This window comes from Notechis scutatus, chromosome 1 (genome assembly GCF_049901735.1).
Source record: "Notechis scutatus isolate UNSWTSFEM ecotype Mainland chromosome 1, rNotScu1.2, whole genome shotgun sequence".
NCBI lineage: Eukaryota > Metazoa > Chordata > Lepidosauria > Squamata > Elapidae > Notechis > Notechis scutatus.
The window spans coordinates 32,202,117-32,220,943 of NC_142009.1; the positions used below are offsets into that span (position 1 = coordinate 32,202,117).

Consider the following 18,827-nt stretch of genomic DNA (forward strand, 5'->3'; position numbering starts at 1 on the left):
TAAAGAGTCTGAAAAAATGTTAGAAAGTAATATAACAATGATGGAATTAACTGAAGCATTTAAGAAGCAAAATAATGGAAAAGCACCAGGTCCAGATGGGCTTCTGGCAGAGTTTTATAATACACTACAAGAATTGCTGAGCCTTCCATTGCTAGAAGTCATGAACGAAGTTATGTCAAAGAAGATACCTAAAACATGGTCAGAAGCCTATATTACACTTATTCCAAAAAAAGAGATGGATCCATTGCAAATTAAGAAGTATAGACCTATTTCTTTACTCAATGCAGACTATAAAATTTTTGCTTCAATTTTGGCAGAAAGACTTAAAAATACTTAAATAACTTTATTCATCCAGATCAAAATGGATTTCTGCCAAAGAGATAAATCAAAGACAATATGACAGTAATTCTGGACACTTTGGAATATTATGAGGCACATCCCGAAAAGCAAATGGCTTTGATATTCTTAGATGCCCAAAAGGCATTTGATAATGTGAATTGGAGATTCATGTTATTATTATTGGAACAGATGGGTTTTGCCAGAAAATTTATTCAAGCAATAGAAGCCATATACCATAAGGAAACGGCAAAGGTAATGATAGAGGGAGAATTTACAGATTCTATCAATGTAAGAAAAGGTACAAGACAAGGATGCCCACTATCACCTTTCCTATTTGTATTAACTTTGGAAGTGTTGAATAGAAATATTAGAGATGATAAAAGTATAAAAGGAATGAAAATCAAAAAGGAAGAATTTAAATTGCAAGCCTTTAAGGATGATTTGGTCTTTATTTTGGAAGACCCTTTAGAAACAGCTCCAAAATTATTGGAAAAGATAGAGACATATGGTGAGGTGGCTGGTTTGAAAATAAACAAAGATAAAACAAAGATTTTGACAAAGAATATGCTACTAAGACAAAGAGAAGAACTGGCAGACCTATTGAATATTCAAGTAACGAATAAGGTTAAGTATTTGGGGATACATTTGACACCAAGATGCAGTACATTAAAAGAGAATAATTACATTAAACTTAAACAGCAGATAGCGCTAGATTTGATGAAATGGGAAAATCTACAATTGTCATTAATAAGGAGAATCTCAACAATCAAGATGAATATCCTACCCAGAATTTTATATCTGTTTCAAATAATACCAATTAGGCTTGGAAAAGACTATTTTGAAGAATTAAATAAAATTGTGTTGAAGTATATATGTCAAGGCAAGAAAGCGAGAATAAAGTTAAAACTTTTACAAGATGCTAGAATTAGAGGAGGATTTGGTTTGCCTAATTGGGAGTTGTACTATCAAGCTGCAAATTTGATGTGGGTTAAGGAGTGGATAACATTAAGAAAGACTAGATTGTTGACACTAGAAGGACATGATTTGTTGTTGGGCTGGCATGCTTTTCTATGGTATAAGGGAACTAAAACACAGGGTTATTTTAGAAGACATCATATACGGGAGTCTTTGTGGTTAAATTGGGAGAAGATTAAAAGACAATGTTATTTGAAAATCCCAGTTTGGTTATTGAAGCATTTTCCTATCCTATAATATACAAGAAGGAACAAACAGTTAGATATGGGGAAATATTGGATGAAAAGGGTGAACTTAAATCTATGCAAAAATTAGAGGAACAAGGTATAAAGATGAATTGGTTTTCATATGTGCAAATACATTCAAGGTATGATGAAGACTTTAAAACAGGTTTCTATGATAAATTGACTGATTTAGATAAGATCTTGACAGGTACTGATGAAAAGGTGATTAAAAACTATATGGTTATTTATTGGAAATTAAACTAGAGGAAGAACAAGTTAAAGAAACTATGATTGCTTGGGGGAAGAATTTTGGATATGGGATTGATCTAGAGAAATGGCAAAAATTGTGGTCTCAAAATTATAAAATGACAATGTCAACAGCTTATAAAGAAAACTTGTATAAGATGTTTTACAGGTGGCATTTCCCCCCGACAAGAATAGCAAGAATGTTCAAGAATAAATCTGAAAAATGTTGGAAATGTCATCAGATACCTGGCTCATATTACCATATGTGGTGGACTTGTGAGGATGCTAGAAAATATTGGACTAAAATTATTGTTTCTCTTATTCTTTTATTTTTCTTATATGTACCCATTTCATGTATTCACAACTATGTATACATTTATACTTATTATCTTGTAAACAATTGGCAAATCAAATAAATAAAATAAAATAAATAAATAAATAAAAATAAATAAAATAAATAAAATTCACATGTGGCTGGAAAAAATGACAAAGAAACACATAGACTTGAAACCAGAGATTTTTTGGGGGGGAATTTTACCTGATACATATAGTAAAGATTTGAAATACCTGATTGTAAATGTATTAACAGCAGCTAGGATTGTATTTGCTAAAAATTGGAAAAATGAGAAAATACCATTGTAGGAGGAAACCATTATTGGAATGTGCTGAAATGAGTAGATTGACATTTGAAATTAGAGAACAAGAGGATAAACAATTCTATAAAATTTAGGACCTTTTCTATCAATGGTTAGATAATAAAATACAATGATAGAATATGTAGAATTCTAGAAAATAATGAATATATTAAGATATATTTCTTTTTTTGATATCATATTCATAAAATGTTTTTAGGATAGATTTGGTAGGACTATATGAATTGTTATAAAATAAACTAAGTAAATTATAGTTATCTCACAAAGTATGAATGAATAAAATTATAGTCAAATGATTGTTTAATAGTGATACTAGGGTACTTAATCTTTGATTGATAATATGAGTTATCATGCAATGTAACTGTAATTGAGACTATGAAATGGATGCACATAAAATTGGTAAACCAACCGACACACTGCTTGTATATTTATGAAAGAAAGCTGGATGTTTTTATCTTTTGTTTGTTTTTGTTTGTCTTTAAAAACCAATAAAATTGTTTTTTTAAAAAAAAAGAAAAAAAGAAGTTACAATAATAATCATTACATCTTTTCATTTGGATTCCGCAGCATATTTCCCCCCCTTAATTTTTAATAAAAGTTATCAGTATCTATATTACCCTATTTTCTAAATATTTTTAATTGCAGAAATATTCTTATTACCCCTTGTTACCCTGCAGAATCCCATTATCTCTGAAAAAAACAATTTCTTTTCAACGTTTTACTATTTCCATATTTCTTTATTTCATGCACCTGTTTCTTACTGCTTCTCCTCCTGCTCTTTTCCCCATATCTTTTCTCATTCCAGTTTATATCCCTCTCTTTCTTAATATCTTCCTTTCCCCTTTTCTGCTGGGTCTTTCTGTCTTTCCCAACTTCACAGGTATTCCCTCTTTTAATTGCCTTCTTAAATTTCAACTTTTTAATCTTCCTTCTTTCCCTACTTCTTTGTAGTATTCTTTGTATTAATTTTCTATTTAAAATGTCTTCTCCTTGAATTGACTCCTCCTCCTCTGAAGCTCTTTCTTCTTGTTCTTCAATCGCCATTTCCATTTTTTCTAACACAGAGCAAAGTTATTAGCCTCCTTCCTGTAGTAATTCTCTCATATTTTTAAGTTCCATTTTTAATTCCCGAAGAGATATCATCATTACACACTCTTATATTTTCTTCTTCCTTTCCTGGTTTGAAGCCCTGCTTAGCTGTCAAAAATATTTTCTTTTTTTCCCCCTGTCCCTTTGTAATTTCACTGCTCACTTTTCTTTTCTTAAAAATTCCATGTTACCTTAATCCCAGAGTACTTTTGTTTAGTTGTACTGCCCAGTTGTCCTGGTTCAGATGTTATCCACCTCTTTCTTCCCTCCTACACAAATCTTAATCCAGCTGAATCCTCCTCTTCGGGGTGGCCATTTTAAACCACTGCTGCAATCGTCTTCGGGGGGAAAAAGACCAAGCCCAGGGGGGGAAATGCAGCTCCCCTCCACCTGGCCTGCGGCTTCCCCTTACTCCGCCACCCCTCTAAGGCAGCTTCAGCCCCTAATCATAATAATTGGGGCTCTCCAACGAAAGAGCAAAGACCATAGCCGCAGAGAGTCGCGATCTATGGTCCGTCAGCGAGGAGGCTCCCTTTCATTCATCAATTTTGTCCTCTTTCTATTGGTTCTTCAATGAAAAAAATCATATCATCCGCAAACGCTTGCAAGTTATATTCTTCTTTCTTACCCTTTAATCCTTTTATGTCTGGGTTCTGTCTAATTCGTGTTAATAATGCTTCCAGTGATAATATGAAGAGCAGGGATGAGAGTGGGCAGCCCTGTCTGACTCCTTTTTCTATTTTTATTGGGCGGATATATTTCCCGTTTATTATAATATTCGCCTGTTGTGTATCATAAATGGTTGTTATAATATTTTCAAATTTGGTGCCTAAATTCATATTATAAATTTTTTGGATTAAAAATTGCCAATTTAAATTATCGAAGGCCTTCTCTGCATCTAAAAACATAAGTGCAATCTATATAGGTCTATAGTTTTTAACTTGCTGCGGGTCTGTGTCTTCCTTCGGTATAATTGTAATATATGCTTCTGATAATGTTTTGGGTATTCTCTTCTTTGACATAACTTTATTCATGACTTCTAATAGTTGAAGATTCAGTATTTCTTGGAAAGTTTTGTAAAATTCTGCTGGCAATCCATCTGGACCTGGTGCTTTTCCAGCATTCTGTTTTTTTAAGGCTTCTGTTAATTCCATCATCGTTATGTTCCTTCTAACATTGTTTCAATGTCTTTGGGTATCTGGGGTAACTTTGCTTTCTGTAAATATTTCTTAACTTTTTCTTCTTGAATATTCTCTTGATAATACAGTTTTCCATAATAATCTTGTATAATTTTTTTTTTCCTCATTTCCATAGCAAACATGTCCTTCTTCATCTATTAATTGACTAATCCTTCTTGATTCTCTTTCCTTTCTTAATTTATAGGCTAACCATCTGCCTGGTTTGTTTGCATCTTCAAAGTAATTCTGTTTAGCATTTTTAATTTTTTGTGCTAATTACTCTTTTTCCATTAGTCCCATTTTATGTTTAGTTATGTCCATTTTAATTTTAATGTCTTTTTTTTGCGGAAACTTCTGTAATTCTTTTTCCAGTCTCTTATAGTCATCTTCCAGTATTTTGAAAGTCTATTTCTGTTTTATATTTCTTTTCCTTGTATAATCTATTATAAAGCCTCTTGTGTAGGCCTTCATCATGTCCCAGAGATTCTGTACAGATGTATCCTCTTTTTTATTTTCTTTAAAAAAGAAAACCAATTCTTTCTCCATTTTCTATTTAAAGTCTTTTTCCTTCAATATTGTATTATTTAAGGTGCATCTAGATATCCTCTTTTGTCCTTTCCAAATAACTGTCATTGGGTTATGGTCTATTTCAATTTCTTGTATATTAAAAAGTAGTTCTGCTGATATCCATATCATATCTATTCTAGATCATGATGCATGTCTGTTTGAATAGAAAGTATATTGCTTTATTTTCCACATTTCTCTCTCTCTGTGTATCTTTTAAGTTTATTTCCTCTATCATTTGAAAGAAAGATTTTGGTAATATTTTTCTTGCTTTCTTTGTAGATTTCTGTGTTTTATAGTCCAACTGATCATTAATTATTCCATTAAGGTCTCCCATCATACAAATATTAACATAGTCCAGTTCAATTATTTTCATATGTAATTTCCTGTAGAATTCTTCTTGGTTATCATTTGGAGCATTAATTGCTATTAAAAGTGTTTTTACATTATTATCCATTATTTCCACCATCAAAATCCTTCCATCATCATCTGTGTACATTGGTTCTGCCAGAATTGTATCTCTAATACATAACACCACACCTCTTTTTTTACATTGTGTCAATGACGTGAATAATTTCCCTAATTTATTTTTTGTTTCAATATATATTCATGTTGTTTTTTAATATGCACTTCTTATAGGCAGATTATATCAAACTTTAATTTCTCTAATTTATGAAATACTTTTCTTCTCTTAGTAACTAAATTAAGTCCATTTATGTTAATCATAATCAATTTTCTTTCATCCATATTAGGCTTTGTAGGAGGGTTTTGTTGCTCTAGTAGAACTTAGTTCTCATTGTTCTCTGGATACACTACCTACTGCACCTTCTTCTTTTTCTTTTTCAATTACTGCTGTACACTGCTCTTGAAATTCGATTAGCAACTCTTCTTTTCTTGTGTCTTCCTCCTTTTCTCTAAGATATTCTAAATAGAATAGCTCCACTTTTTCAACTGTGTCAATTCTGTGTCTTTGTTCCTGCCAGGTGAACAAGAGAACTTCTGGTATCAACCATCTGTAATTTGCTCCTCTTTTAAGTAACTCTTTAGTCAAAAATAAGTATTCTCTTCTCATCTCTCTTACTCTTCTTGCTCCATTCAAAATCCAAGAAAGAAATACTTAGACTCCTTTAATCAGAGAAAAGATATCTTTTACTGGAAATCAAGTGGTAGCAACAAAAGAATTCTGAATCTGAGAAAATGGGCACGTAAATCACATATACAAAGTAATGGCAACCCCCAATAGTTCAATTGGCTCATCCAATTAAAAGTTGTGTATGTCATCATGTGGGCATCTCCAGGTGGTGATGAGGCTTCTGTCCGTTGACCTTGACATGGTTTGATAAAGAGTTGCAGCTGCGCATAGCATAGGATAGAAACCTAAGCAAGAATGTATCCCCCCCCCCAGCTTATACATTTCTGGTTTGTAACACCTCCAGCTCACTTCCCATAACCATTCCACCCTCCTCCCCCCATTACTTATGACAGCCGAAAGATGCAAAGCAAAGGGAGAAAATCTTGAAGGCTGACATTGGAGAAAATCTTGAAGGCTGACACCTGTTTCAGCACCACAATTTCTTTATCTTTGTACTTTAATTTTTTCTCTCTTGCCACCTGCAGTATCTGTGTTTTAATAGTTTTCTTAGTAAATCTGATGTGAACTTCTCTTGGTAACTTATTTCTCATTGCATATCTTGTATAGACATGGAACACTTCATCCATCCCATCCATCATTTTCTCTTTGGTTATCTCTAATGCTTCTGCCAGTATTTCTATCATTATTCAGCAAGGTTTTCACCCTTTTTTTCTTCTACATTTTGAAATCTCAAATAGAATTCTTATATATCAATTTCCCATCCTAATGGTCTACTCCTGCCCTTTTCAACTTCACTCAATCGAGTATCAATATCTCCGATTTTCTTATCTCTTTGTATATCTTGTTCTTCAATTTTCTTAAATCTGTCCTCATATTTCATCATCATCTGTTGGATATTCTCTACTTTCTCAACTGTCTTTTCAGTTCTTTGCTCAATATTCTCTATTCTCTTTTCAATCTTTTGGATTCCTTGCATAATCCTTCCTTTTGAAATCTTTTTGCAATGTCACTTCCTTCTCTTTCTCCTGTTGTAACATCATCTGTATTGATCATTGTCCTCCAGATGGTGAAGGGGAAGCTATTGGCATTGAAGAAGCTGGGGCTGCTGTCTTTCTGCTCATCTTGTAATACTTAGCAATAAAAAAAGGAAAAAAGAAAACAAAAGCAAGAAGCTGCCACTCCAAAAAAATAAAAAAGGAGTTGAAAAGATCTTTAGGCACTTGTATACCTTAATCCAATTGGTTCCAGTAATATGCAAAAAGAAAAGGAGGAAAATGTGAAAAAGGGGACAGGTAAAAGAGTAGAAAAGATTTTTTTTTAAAAAAAAAAGGGATAAAGGGAAAGAAGAAAAACAATTAAAAAATAATAGTCTATTTATTTCCCTTAATAAAAAAAGGAAGCAAAGAGAAAAACATAGTTCCTGGGTTAAAAGGCTAAAATCCAAACATAAAAATCCAGCTAGAGCGGAAGTAAAAAAAAAAAAAAAGGGAATAGCAAGCAATTCTACCAAAAAGCAAACCACTGCCACTAAATGTCCAAGGCTCTTTAGTAAATCAAATCAGACTTTTCAGTTCCAGTATTTTCAAGTCACTTCAATTTTCTTTCTTTCAACTTCAACTCCAGACTCCGGTTATGTATAGTTTCATAGATGAGCACCTGTATAAACAAACCTGTATAAACATGCTCATCCCACTATCTTTTTCAGTAAAAAGTTCAGAGTCCTTGAATGTAACACCAATACACAAACAAGAGAGAAAAGAAAACAATATATCCAAGCCTCTAGATGGCAGTGCTACTTATTTTCCTTCACTTTCACTTCGCCTCATATATCCAAAGCCAGGAACAGATTAAAAAAAAGTATTATTTTTAAAAAAGGGAAATAAATAAATCTCAAATCAGAAAGACGAGTCTTAATCAAAACAGACTTTCAAGAAAATTGTTAAAGAAAATAAAAAATTAAAAAAGACCAGTCCAGTTTAAAATTGAGAAGCTTTGCCAATTTCCAAGTTCCAATAAAAAGGGGGGGGGGGAACCCCTCAGTTTAACTAGCTTAATATTGCCGCTTGACCTCTTTTCTCTTCACTTTTGATTTCACTTTAAGTCTTTTAGGGTGTTCTCTCCAAAAAATAGTAAGTAAAAAATCATCTCACCAAACTGACACACTTTCTTCTGATCTCTTCCATTCTGGAGCTGTCCCAGCTTCAGCAGCTTAAATGGCTGCCTCTCTGCCACCAGCAAAAAGGGCTTCTCCTGATCTACCAGGGACTTTGTGGTGTCCCTGGGATCAGCAGGACACGCCCTTATCGATCACCATTTCTATGGGATGGTTTAGGTCTGGTGGGACTGTCCAACAGTGGAGATATCGACGGTGATCTTGGAGCATCAAGATCACGCGTTGTACCACCGCAATACCAGCTCCACCCTCCCAGTGGTTTCTTATTCTTGAAAATGATCAAATGTTATTGAAGGATTTGAGATTAAAGTTGAAAGATCCTAAAATTATATCTAGTGTATAGGATTCTCCAAAGAATGTACTTGAAGGATGAATATAATATTTTCTACATTGTTTGTGTAAAAAATAATTAAGGATTCATTTGACCCATTTCATTGTAAGTTCTATAATCTTTTGTCACTTTTGGGGAATAACATTTTCATAGATAATGAGGAGATTTATCAGAACAGATTGCTGTATTTTTCAGTCTATAAGACTCTTGGGGATTATGTGAACAGCCCAATGTAGTTCTCTTGAAAAGCAGTAAAGAAGTGCAAGTCAATTCTACTCAGAGCCAGGGCTGAGCAGGGGGAACAAGCAGAAATTGATTCCTATGGTCAGATGAAACTGCCTGAAGAAATAGTTCTTCTGCATTGGTGGTGGTGTTTTGGAAGAGGAAATGTAAGTAAACATTGAAGTACCTTTCATCATCATTCACCTGTTTCCTCTTTTCCTTTTCACAGGCAATGCACTGATGTGTGTACTATTGAAGGAGGAACCTGCTTTCATCACTGTCCTGCTGACTATTATTCCATAGGAAAAATGGATTGTCGTCATCATAAAGTGTGCTGTAGACCGGATAAATCCAAATCAACTGCACAGCCAACCAATACCACAATGGATCCTCAATCAACTCATGCAAGCCCCACCCCCACCACAAGTTCACCTCCGAATGGCACTGATCTAACCTCCCCATCACAAGAACCATCACACGCCTCTCACTGATGACTCACACTTGACCCTTCACAAAATCCTCACTTGACACACCCACACCTGAAGCCCTTATAAACAGAAGACCATTGACACCAACATCCCCTAAACACAGTGGTAGGTTGCTGGATGGTTGGCGAGGTTCGGGCAAACCCCTTGCTGTGATCTCTGGCTGGGCCCATCCACCCACCCTTGTTCTATGCTTTCCCTAAATAACTAACTTTTTTCCCCAGCCAGGATGCCCAGGTGAGTTCTGCACCACCTTGCTGTACTCACCGGAGCTGCCTGAATCAATTAGCTGCCTGTTTGAAGCTGTATTGCAGCCCCAAAGCGGTATGTGCACATTCACGACCAGCAAACTCCTTGTCAACAAAAGTGCAGCCCACCTTTGCCTAAACTCTGCTGAAGATATTATTGAACCTGGTAATGAAATGTTCATAAACCAATCCACAAGCTTGGACAATGAACCTTCACCCTCACAGCAAGAAAATCCTTCCCTAATAGAGATGCCACAAATACAAATTGGGATAATTTGTCTGAATTAACAAACATTTCAAGGCAATGGCATGAAAAGGAAAAGAGTTTCCAGGGGAAATCTATGATGAAGGAAGTTCTGGTTTTGCAGTTCAGGGGATAGAATAAATATTGAACACACATTGATTGTGTATATTGTTTTATCTCATTTCTTTAGGTATCCAATAAAATAATATGAGTTCCATTTGCTAGCCGGATATCTTCAAGATGTGGCCAATGACCTGACATCACCACCTACTTTATCTTGTTTTGTATAAATCCAAATCACTATCTATGAAACTGTAAAACATTTATGCATTGAAGTAAAATTTGGCATTTTGTCCTTGAAATACAGCTAAATGGGCATTGCAGTTATTATGTGACTTCTTTAAGAGGGGTTTGGAGCACTATAATCATTAGACTGCATGAATGTCTATATGTGTATGTGTGTGTACTTTCACGTATATTTTTGTTTAAATTTCGGTGTGGAAATCTTTCCCCACTTTTCAAGCCCATGTTATGTCATATAGTGTCATTATTCCCCTTTATTTATTTGCTGAATATCCGGGCTATTACTCATAGACCACAGGAAAAAACCATTTAAAATACAAATAATAAAGTAATTACCACAATGTAAGCCTTTGTTTTTTAAAAATTAGTCTAAGGCTTACATTGGTATTTACTTTATTGTATAACTGCTGCTCTACAACACCTCACCAATCATATGGAATAAAATCTTCTTTATTTGATGGAAGAAAGTCAGGCTAAAATTCCTCAGGCTGAGCTGAATCATGAGAGAAGAGACAAAAGAAGAGCCTTCTACAGATATTTTTGTAAAAATGACAATCAAACATAAGATGACAGATGAACTCAACCTGAACCCTCACTATGAGGTCAGGTTTGACTGGTCATAGGAACCTCATTAAATATGTGCTAAAGAAACCTGTTAAGAGTATTGAGATTCCATGGAAAAAGCCAATAAATTTCTGGTACATTGTTTGAAGCAAAAACATCAACAGGCTGAAAACAGCCTCCCCTGGGCTCTGGAGGCCCCCCAGAAGCTGGAACAGGTCCATTTCCAGACTTCTGGTACTTCTGGTACTTCTGGGAGGGCTGTTTTTGCCTTCCCAAGGGTCTGGAGGCCTCCACCGGGCTTCTGGGAGAGCGAAAATGATGTCCCCCAGGCTCTGGAGGCCCTCTGTAAGCCAGAAAAAAGCCATGTTTCTCGAGTTCCAGAAGGCCCATTTTCCCCCCTCCCAGAACTGACCCTGAACTTACCTGCATTGAAAATGGGCTGCATGGAGACAACTGGGAATGGTGGGGTGGGCAGGACCAGCTGGTCAGTTAAAATACCAGTTCAGTGAACCAGATGCAAACTTAATATCCGGTTTGCCTGAACCAGTCCAAATTGGTAGAATTCCACCCTTGGCAATTTTCCTAGCTCCTAGACTTTTGGAAGCACATCATAAATATTTTATGAATGGCAAATGGCCATCATTGTATTATGAATATGTATATAAGGTATTTTAAAAGTCAGATAAGGATCCCAATGTTTGTGCTAATTACAGACCTATTTCATTAATTCAAATGTATATGAATATCTTAATTACTACATAATAGAGACTACTACACACATAGGCATACTACATACATACATATATACGTACAAACATACACAGTACATAGATAGGCTCAAAATCCAGATTACTCTCAACAGACTTGAATGTACTTAGGCAAGCAAAAAATTACAGATTAAGTGAAACCTGATTCAGTAGCAGTAACTGTGAGAAGGATATTTAAGTGGATAACCACTTAAATATGCAGCAGCAGCCAGAAAAGCCAATGTAATCCTAGATTGCATTAATAGAGGGTTAGAATCAAGATTACATGAAGTGCTAGTATCACTTTATAAAGCCGTAGTAACACCATATTTAGAATACTGCATCCACTTTTGTTCATCACATTATAAAAAGAGGTGTTGAGACTCTGGAAAGAGTGCCGAACAGAGAAACAAAGGAGGCTAATATCAGGTAGCCTGCTGCTTGCTGCCATAGAAAATTGGGGAGGTGTCAGTGGAGAATTTTTCATTTCAGTTTTGCAACTATGGCCTGGGTTTCACCTATGTCTCTCCAAGGCCATTTGTGCTAGCTGTGGTATGCATTTCCGTTAGCTCTGGTATGCAGTGGCCTCTGGTTGCCTACCTACAAGCGGGTAGGATTGTACAGTTTATTTCAAGTTGCTGTTTTCCTGTGCTTTGCCTCAGAGCTTGCCTGGAACTTCTTGCTTTCAGTTTTATTCCTAGTAAAAATACTTTTCTCTAAATCTATGAAGCCAAGGATATGAAGAATGATTGCAGAAATTGGGTATGTCTAGTCTAGTGAAAAGTAGGAACAGAGGATGACATGATAGCAGAGTTCCAATATCTAAGGGACTGACAGAAAGAAGAGAGGGTTAATCTATTTTCCAAAGCACCAGAAGGCAAGATAAAAAATGGATGGGAGCTAATCAAAGAGATAAACAATCTAGAAGGAGAAATGAAATGTCCTAACGGTGAGAAAAATTAAGTGGAATGGCCTGCCTTGAGAAGATGTGGATGTTCTATCATTAGTAGTCTTGAAACAGATCCTAAGGAGAGTAAGGGACCTTTGAAAACAATATCATTTTTTTTACTACAATGTTGATTAAATACAATGTAAATTTTAGAAGGCTAATACCTGAAGGAATATTAGTTACTTGGCAGGAAAAAAGACAAAGATTGCACTCATTGGACAAAGCAATGTAATTTTATGATCATCACTTTAACATGGAAGAGGAATAGAAAATGAGAGGAAAAATAGTGCATAAAGGCCAAGACACGTCGATGGTAGAAGAAAAACATTCACAGCAAGACGAAAGTAAAATGGAGAAAAAAGAATGAGCAGAACGAGAAGGAGCAAGAGCAAAGGAACATAGAGAAATAAGAGCAACTAGGAGCATAAGACCTATATATAAGTAAAGCAATGCAAGAAGAAAAAATAATGCTATCAGTTAATATAAACTGAATTCCCCTATGAAAAGAAAAAACTATTTACAAAACTTACAAAGATTAAGATTAGACATAATACCACTTCAAGAATTAAAAAAAAACCACCACAATAAATTATTGGAGTACCCTAAATTGGGAAAACTATTTTACTCACTATCGCAACAAAAAAGAAGAGGAGTGGCATTATATATTTAAAAAAAAAACAATAGGTGCCAATCAAATTTTCAAAGATAAAGAAGGGAGAAATTTGATGGTGGAAGTGACCTTAAACCAAAAACAGATAGTCTTCTCAATTGAATCAATTCTGTGTCTCTGTTCTTGCCATGTAAACATTAGTCCTTCTGGAATCAACCATCTATAATTCACCTCCTTTTTCAATAGCATTTTAGTCAAAAATCGATATTCTCTTCTCTTCTCATCTCTCTCACTCTTCTAGGTATTTGTTTTAAAACCACAATCTCCTTGTCTTTGTATTTCAACGTCTTCTCTCTTGCCACTTGTAATATTTGTGTTTTAATGGATTTTTTGGTAAATCTGATGTGAACTTCTCTTGGTAAGTTGTTTCTCATCGCATATCTTGTAAAGACTCGATATACCTCATCTACTCCATCCATCATCTTTTCCTCTGTTATTTCCAAAGCTTCAGCCAGAATTTCTATCATTATTGCAGCCAAATTTTGTCCTTTTTCTTCCTCTATATTTTGAAATCTAAGATAGAATTCTGACCTATCCATCTCCCACTTCAGCATCCCACTTTTATCTTGTTCAACCACTGTTAATCTGCTATCAATATTTCCAATCTTCTCCTCTCTTTGTTTATCTTCTTCAATTTTTTGGAATCTCTTGTCATACTTCGCCATCATTTGTTGGATATTTTCAATTTTTTCATTGGTCTTCCCTGTTCTTTGTTCAATGTTCTCTATTCTTTGTTCAATATTCTCTGTTCTCTTTTCAATGGTGTCTGATTTTATCTTGAGATCTTGGATTCCTTGCATAATCATCTGCAGGGTCACTTTTTCTTGTTCTTTATCTTGCTTTAACATTGTCTGAATTAAACATTGTCCTCCAGATGGTGAGGAGGCAGAAGTAGAGGTAGAGATGCCACAAGGTATGAGTTTCCTACTCATTTTGAACGATTCAAGACCTTCAAATTCTTTTAGACTTTAATCCAATTAGTAAAGTAGCCAATTATAATCCAAAGTGGGAAATAAAAATAGTAGAGAGTAAAAAGCCCAATGATAGTAAAGGAAGAAGGAAAAGAAAAAATTCTTCAGGTTCTTCTGGACCTTAATCCAATTATGAAATAGTCAATTATAATCCACAATAAAGGATAAAAATAAGAAGAAGGAAAAAGCCCAAAAATAATAAGAAAAAAATAAGAAAAAGGTTTCTTCAGGTTCTTCACACCTTAATCCAATTGAAAGATCTCAATAATAAAAAGAAACCAAAATAAACCAAAACATGGATGGAAGAAGCAAAAATCCCAATGAAAAAAAAGAAAAGGGAAAAATTCTGAGGCTTTCCCTTTAAAATAAAAAGCGAAAATAAAAATATTGCAAAAATAAAAGTTTACAGTAGAGCTGGTAAGGAGGAGTAGCACAACTAAAATAAAATAGAAGAAAACACACTGCACTTTATTCAATTATCCAAGGCTCTTATTATGACTCTCTTCTCCACAAACTTCAAAGCCAAGCTTCAAGAGTTAGATTGTTGATAGAAGTCCAGAAGAACACCTGTAATAATATTCTCCCGCACTCTTCCCTCTATCTTATCAAGTTGCAATGTCCTTGAGAAGGAGTCTTTCACAGTTCTCTCCACTTCAAATAAAATATTTTCAAGCGTCTAGTTGGCAGTGTTACAAAGTTTCTTTGTTCTCACTTTCCCCCTACTTTCCCAGAAAAACGTAATTGAGGTTAAAAAAAAAAAAGTATATACATATATATATATATATATAAAGAAAAGTAACTAAAGGGAGCTTCTAATCTAAAAAATTGAAAAATCAAAAAGGAGAAGAGAAAAAAAGAATATATATAAAGGAAAATTCAGTCCAGTTAACTGCTAAGTCGCAATAAAGTCCAGTAAAAAAAGTAAAGAAATAAAAAGCCAAGCCTCACTTTGACGTCTCCCTTTAAAAATCGCCGCTTATTCAATTTTGTCAGAAATCTTACAGATTTCTTCTTATACTTAGGGTGTCCTTTCAAGTCTCAAAATATTAGTAAAAAAAGGATTCTCACCCAGCCGACACACTTTCTCTTTCAGTCTCTTCCTTTCCGGAGCTGTCCCAACTTCAGCAGCTTTGGGGCTGCCTCTCCGCCGCTGGCAAAAGGGACTTCTCCTGAATCAACCAGGGACTTTGCAGTGTCCCTGGGACCCACAGGATGTACCCTTCGCTATCACCATCTCTACGGGACGGTTTAGGTCCATTTGGACTGGCCAGGGGAAAAGATATCGGCTGCAATCTTGGAACTCGATTGCAGACCGTACCGTCACGACACCAGCTCCTCCCCTCTGAATTATAGATGGCTGATTCCACAGAAGGTGAATTATAGATGGTTGATTCCACAGGGACTAATGTTTACATGGCAAGAACAGAGACATAGAATTGATTCAATTGAGAAAGCAGAACTTTTCTACGCAGAATTTTTTGGAAGGAGAGAGGAAGAGGCAGAAAAGAGGTCTCACTAATTGAATTCCAAGAGGACCAAATGGGGACTGAAAAAGAAGAAGGCGCAGTAGGTGGACAGGTGGAAATCAAAGAACAATGTGAACCAAGATCTACGAGAGCTGCCAAACCAAATTACAAAATATAATCATGGAAGAGAAAAAACTGATTACAATGAATATAAATGGACTTAATTCAGCTGTTAAAAGAAGGAAAAATTTTCATAAATTACACATGAAAATAATTGGACTGGACTATGCCAATACAGTTATGGTGGGAGATTTTAATGGAATTGTGGACAATAAACTGGACTATACAGCAAAAACAACAAAGCAAAACAGAAAGACTCTCCCTAAATCCTTTTTTAAAATGATAGATGAATTAAATTTAAAAGATATATGGAGAGAAAGAAATGCTAAAACTAAACTATACACTTTTTATTCAAACAGACATTTATCATGGTCCAGATTAGATATGATTTGGATCTCAACAGAACTAATATCTAATATTCAAGAAATAAATATTGAAACAAGTACTTGGGCAGACCATAATCCAATGACAATTAAATGGAAAGGACAAAAAAAAAGATCGAGATGGACGCTAAATAATACTATTTTAAAGGAAAAAGATTTTACACAATGGATCGAGAAAGAATTGCCTTTTTTCTTTAGAGAAAATAAAAAAGAAGATACTTCAATTCAGAATGTTTGGGATACAATGAAGGCATATGCTAGAGGCTTGATAATAGACTATACAAGGAAAAAGAATATTAAGAAAAGGCAAGCCACTAAAGTTTTGGAAGATGAGCATAAAAGACTTGAACAAGAACTACAGAAAATACCACAGAAAAAAGACATTAAACTAAAATTGGACATAGTTAAACATAAAATGGGTCAAATAGAGAAAGAAGAATTGGCACAGAAAATTAGAAATGCTAAACAGAACTATTTTGAAGATGCAAATAAACCAGGTAGATGGCTAGCATATAAATTGAGAAAGGAGAAAGAATCAAGGAAAATATTGCAGTTAATAGATGATCAAGGCCAAGTTTGCTATGGTAATAAAGAGAAAAAGGAAATTATTCGAGACTTCTACAGGCAACTATATAAGCAAGAGAATATTGATGAGGAAAGAGTCAAACAGTACCTACAGAATGCTAATCTACCTAAGATATCTAAAGAGACTGAAAAAATGTTAGAAAGCAATATAACAATGATGGAATTAACTGAAGCACTTAAGAAACAAAATAATGGGAAAGCACCAGGTCCAGATGGGCTTCCAGCAGAATTTTATAAAACACTACAAGAATCGTTGAGCATTCCATTGCTAGAAGTCATGAATGAAGTTATGTCAAATAAGAATATACCTAAAACATGGTCAGAAGCTTACATTACACTTATTCCAAAAGAAGGGGCCGATCCAGTACAAATCAAGAACTATAGACCTATTTCTTTATTGAATGCAGATTATAAAATCTTTGCTTCAATTTTGGCAGAAAGGCTTAAAAATACTTAAATAATTTTATTCATCCCAATCAGAATGGATTTCTGCCAAAGAGACAAATCAAAGACAATATGAGAGTAATTCTGGACACTTTGGAATATTATGAGGCGCATCCTGAAAAATAAATGGCTTTCATATTCCTAGATGCCCAAAAGGCATTTGATAATGTGAACTGGAGATTTATGTTACTACTGCTGGAACAGATGGGTTTTGCCAGAAAATTTATTCAAGCAATAGAAGCCATATACTATAAGCAAACGGCAAAAGTAATGATAGAGGGAGAACTTACAGACTCTATTAACATAAGAAAAGGCACAAGACAAGGATGCCCATTATCACCTTTGTTATTTGTATTGACTTTGGAAGTGTTGAATAGAAATATTAGAGAGGACCAAAATATAAAAGGAATGAAAATCAAAAAGGAGGAATTTAAACTACAAGCTTTTGCGGATGATTTGGTTTTCATTCTGGAGGATCCTTTAGAGACAGCTTTAAAACTATTGGAAAAGATAGAGACGTATGGTGAGATGGCTGGTTTGAAAATAAATAAAGATAAAACAAAGATTCTGACAAAGAACATGTTACTAAGACAAAGAGAAGAACTGGCAGACCTATTGAAAATTCAAGTCACAAATAAGGTTAAGTATTTGGGGATATATTTGACGTCAAGATGTACTACATTGAAAGAGAATAACTATATTAAACTTAAACAGCAGATAGCACTTGATCTGAAGAAATGGGAAAACCTACAACTGTCATTAATAGGCAGAATTTCAACAATCAAGATGAATATTTTACCCAGAATTTTATATTTGTTTCAAACAACACCAATTAGGCTTGGCAAAGATTATTTTGAAGACTTAAATAAAATTGTGTTGAAGTATATATGGCAAGGCAAGAAATCAAGAATAAAATTAAAACTGTTACAAGATGCTAGAACTAGAGGAGGATTTGGCCTCCCTAATTGGGAGTTGTATTATCAAGCTGCAAATTTGATGTGGGCCAAAGAATGGATAACATTAAGAAAGACTAGATTGTTGACACTAGAAGGACATGATTTATTACTGGGCTGGCATGCTTTTCAGTGGTATAAGGGAACTAAATCGCAGGGCTATTTTAGAAGGCATTATATACGAGAGTCTTTATGGTTAAACTGGGAGAAAATTAAGAGACAATGTTATTTGAAAATCCCAGTTTGGTTATCAACTATTGAAGCTTTTTCTTATTCTATAACATACAAGAAGGAACAAACAGTTAGATATGGGGAAATATTGGATGAAAAGGGTGAACTTAAAATGATGCAAAATCTAGAAAAACAAGGTATAAAGATGAATTGGTTTTCATATGCGCAAATACACTCGAGGTATGTTAAAGATTCTAAAACAGAGGGATTCTATGATAAATTGACTGACTTAGATAAGATTTTGACAGGTACTGATGAAAAAGTGATTAAAAAATTATATGATTATTTACTGGAAATTAAACTAGAGGAAGAACAAGTTAAAGAACAAGTTAAAGCCCTGGAGCCCTAATCACGCCAGCGGAGCTCCTGCTAGCAGGA

At 34.6% G+C, this 18,827-nt stretch overlaps 1 long non-coding RNA gene across 1 annotated transcript in view; it reads left to right on the forward strand.

Annotated features, from left to right (window-relative positions):
* LOC148132738 (uncharacterized) overlaps positions 1 to 10,430 on the forward strand; it is a 35,386-nt gene extending 24,956 nt beyond the window's left edge. Inside the window, exon 3 of the long non-coding RNA XR_015746883.1 lies at positions 9,317 to 10,430. This is a non-coding gene — a long non-coding RNA (uncharacterized LOC148132738). The remainder of the gene's footprint in view (positions 1 to 9,316) is intronic.
* The last annotated feature ends 8,397 nt before the right edge of the window (positions 10,431 to 18,827 follow it).